The sequence below is a fragment of the Protobothrops mucrosquamatus genome, unplaced genomic scaffold (assembly GCF_001527695.2).
Source record: "Protobothrops mucrosquamatus isolate PMUCROS unplaced genomic scaffold, P.Mucros_1.0 scaffold7253, whole genome shotgun sequence".
NCBI classification, from domain to species: Eukaryota; Metazoa; Chordata; class Lepidosauria; order Squamata; family Viperidae; genus Protobothrops; species Protobothrops mucrosquamatus.
The window spans coordinates 10,506-14,373 of NW_015393057.1; the positions used below are offsets into that span (position 1 = coordinate 10,506).

Here is a 3,868-nt window from a genome sequence, read left to right on the forward strand (position 1 = left end):
CTGCAATACCAGGCCGATGCTTGGAGTGGACGGAGCAAGCCCCTATTCCATCTCCCAGTTCCAAAAATCCATTTAATATGTAGTCCTCAAATAGAGGACATATCAGATATTAAACTGATAAGAACAGATACTACACTTGATCTTAGCCAAAAGGCCGAGAAGCGATACCTGAGACAGGCGGACGGGGCCCGAGACTCCCATGCGGGGGATCCTCCAGTTTACGGGGAGCACGACCGGGTTGCAAAGAGATCCTAGTTTCAGATCAGTGGATCGATTCTACCCGGCTCTATGCCTGGGCTGGACTGCAACGGCATTTCCTGTGGGCCGATTTGGGGGTGAAAATGGGGGGTTCTCTCCCCACTGAGTGTTTCCCATCATGCCACCTGGCTGTCCCGGCGGCCGTTGGTGGATCATTTGCATAGGGTGAGCCACCCTCTCTGTCACTCTCCTCCCCTGTCATTCCTCAGCTGGCCGAGGGGGGCACTGGCACCCCCCCTTCTCCGCCTGCACAACGGGCCTGGAGAGCGGAGATGGGCTGGGGGGGCTGGGCTGCTTCCCACCCAACTCTGCTGCGGCATCTCCCAGACACGACCCGCCAGCCCAGCCTGATGGGCACAGATGTCCCCCCCCCCCCCCCCCCCGGCAGCTGCAGTTGAGCACCACAAGGGCAATTCAGGCCCAAACATCCATGCCACCTTTCTGGCTCAGTGGGGTCCTGAATTACGGAGGGAGTGTTTGCAGCAGGGCAGGGAAGAGAAAGCAGGAAGGAGGAAAGAAAGAAAGAAAGAAATTAAGAAAGAAAGAAAGAAAGAGAAAGAAAAAAAAGGGAGGGAGGGAGGGAGACAAGAAAGAAGGAAAGAGGAAGGGAAGAGACAACAAAGAAAAAAGGAAGTGGAACAAAGACAAAGAAGGAAAGAGGGAGGGAGGGAAGGAGACAAGAAAAGAAAAAGAAAGGAAGGAGAGGAAGGGAAGGAAGGACAGAACGAGGGAGGGAGGGAGGAAGAAGGAAAGGTCCTGGGAAATACGCCAGGTTAATTTGTCATCTATTCCAATGTTCCAGATGTTGGATTCAAATGTGGTTGTAAGTTGAGGACTACTTGAACTGCATTAAGAGTCAGTTTGGTCATATAATTTAAGGCAGGGGTGTTAAACTGGCAGCCCGTGGGGCGGATGCATGTGCACCCCAGCCCCACAAAGGCAAAAAACATCAGGATTCGTGATGTGATGCTATTGAGTTTGACACCCATGTATTAAGGCAGTGGTTCTCAACCTTTTTAATGCCGCGACCCCAACCGGTCGTAAGTCGAGGACTAAACCGGTTGTAAGTCGAGGACTACCCAACTGGTCGTAAGTTGAGGACTTTCCCTGGCCGGGAGCGCCGCACATGCGTGGTTCCGCCCCCTGCGCCGGCCGAGGCGTAGCTGGCAAGCGGCAGAGACGGAGCAGGCCGACCACCAGCTGGCCCAGCTCAAGGGAGGTAAGGCACCCGCCGGAAAAGGAAAAAAATGGCGGACAAAAAAATTGCTGACAGCCTTGCTTGGCGACCCCCGTGAAATGGTCGATCAACCCCAAATGGGGTCCCGACCCACAGGTTGAGAACCACTGTATTAAGGTATCAAACTAGTAAGTGGGAGGTGGTGAGTTCTAGTGCCGCCTTAGGCATGAAAGCCAGCTGGGTGACTTTGGGCTAATCACCAGGAGACGGCGAGTTCTAGTCCCATCTTAGCTGTGAAAGCTGGCTGGGTGATGTGGAGCCATTCCTCTCTCCCAGTCCAGTCCAGCTCACAAGGTTATTGTGTGGGGAAAATAGGAAGGTGTATCGGATGCGTTTACCCCCCCCCCCCGAGTTATTTATAAAAATAAAGGCAGGATATGAATAAATTAATTTTCTTTTCTCAACTGTAATATCCAAGGAGTGTTAAAAGCTGCTGGCTTTATTCCCTGAGATGGCAGCTGTATTGTCCAAGTAATAAACCAAAATTAGTGCTTTGCGTGTAAGCAAACACAAAAACCCCTTCCATTATGCGCCAAGCTGCTAATTTACTCGCTACAGTTTTTATGTTTGCTGTCCAGAAAACCCAGCCACTGAAACAGCAGTTTAAATGTGTTGTAATTTATCCAGCAGAAACTCGAGCTTTTCAAATGCAATTTATTATACAGAAACAAAAGGGGGGGGGAAGTATTTGCCCATAACAGAAAACAATCCACATAAAAGGAAACTGAAGCTGCCTCAATTTAGGAATTATAATTTAACTAGATTAAACTGGGCTTTAATTTAAACTGTGAATCAGGGTTATACACCAGAAAAACTTTGATTCTCAAATTATATTCAACCATCAGTAGATGCCAAATTTAAATGCTGTAGGATGCCATTTTTAAAAAGATCAGTAAATCAGTAAAGATCAGATTTACTGATCTTTTTAAAAATGGCTTATCACCTTTTTTAAAAAAAAGAGAAAGAAAAATGTACATTATTGGTAACAGCTTTAACTCGAAAAGTACATATAGGAACTGGCAAAGAAATACATCAAATTAATTCACTGGAGATATTTTTCCGACAGTCTTTTGAAGTCAGTCCTGGGTGTCTTTTTCATTTTATTTGCTGGAATTCATTTTTCTTGGTTACATCTCAATCTGGTCCAAACCCTTGTCAAAAAAAGAAGAATCAGGAGAATTAAATTAGCAAAATAATGGCGACACCACATTTTCTACCCATGCATGCAACCCCCCAGATCTCTCACCCCTTTGTAACCTAATAGCTTACATGAACTCGTTTTCCCAAACTTAGTGTGCTGATTATCCAAATTAAATTCTTTTACTTGTAAATTTTCACTTTCTTAACTGTTTTTAACCGGTCCTTCTGTTCATGGCTTTGCAAGTGTTTTATTATGTGGCTGTAAATCGCCCAGAATCCCTTAAGGGAGATGGGTGGTGTAGAAATGGAATAAACTCAAAAGGTCTGGATAAAGTTTGCATTAAAGGCAATCCTTGACTCACAACTAGTGAGCATTTGAAGTCACAAGGGCAACGGGAAAAAGGGACCCGTGGCCATTTTTCACACAACCGCTGCAGCATCTTCGTGATCAAAATTCAGACACGGAGGCTCAGTCGTGGCCGAGGACTACCTGCAGTCATGGGGAATTAGCCAAATGTGTCCCAGTGCTTGAGGATAGAACCAGCAGATGGAAAAGCCGCTGGCACCGAAGACATAACACAGGTCAGTATGTTTTACCTCCGCACATTACAGAAACGGATACAGGGACATCCGATCCTGCCAAGAAAGGGAGGCTTTGATTTTTAAGGAAGGAAGGAAAACACCAGTCCAATTTCTACCACCCAGTGGGCTTTTAATGTTTTAGCTTGTGCCTCCCATCGTCCACAGCCAGGGCAGTGGAGGATGGGAGGCATGGCTCCCCCAGGCTTGTTAAGAAATAGGAACCTGTGAATATTCACAAGAAAGATACATTATTTTGGTTTGGAGAAGAAGATTGAGCGTAAATATGGGACCAAAAAATATCATTTGGTTTTTGAGTGAATTTTAGAATATTGTTGTTGTATAAAGGTTAGAATAGTTTACTTAGTATTATTTTTAATTATTAAAGTGATATTATTATTGTTCTTAATAATTGTATATTTGCTTAAAGAGAGTTCAAGGAGATTATAGATATGTTATTTTAATAGTTGAGTAATGTTAGATAGATTATGATTATTTTATTGTTAACCCTGTGATTGGCTCTGGGAAGGGAGGGGGAGTGGAAGGGTGGGTTCGGGGAAGGGGGGGATTTATATTGTAAAATTTTATAAAATTTTCAATAAAAAAGAAAAGAAATAGGAACCACGTTTTAGGAGAGAGCAAAAAGGATCCTGC

The 3,868-nt window shown here is 45.1% G+C and overlaps 1 non-coding gene and 1 pseudogene across 1 annotated transcript; both read right to left on the reverse strand.

Annotated features, from left to right (window-relative positions):
- LOC114923695 lies at positions 1 to 166 on the reverse strand (annotated as a pseudogene).
- Positions 167 to 3,149: 2,983 nt separating this feature from the next.
- On the reverse strand, positions 3,150 to 3,288 carry LOC114923696. Its single transcript, XR_003810690.1, has one exon. It is a non-coding gene; the product is annotated as a small nucleolar RNA SNORA57 (small nucleolar RNA).
- Between the last annotated feature and the right edge of the window lie 580 nt (positions 3,289 to 3,868).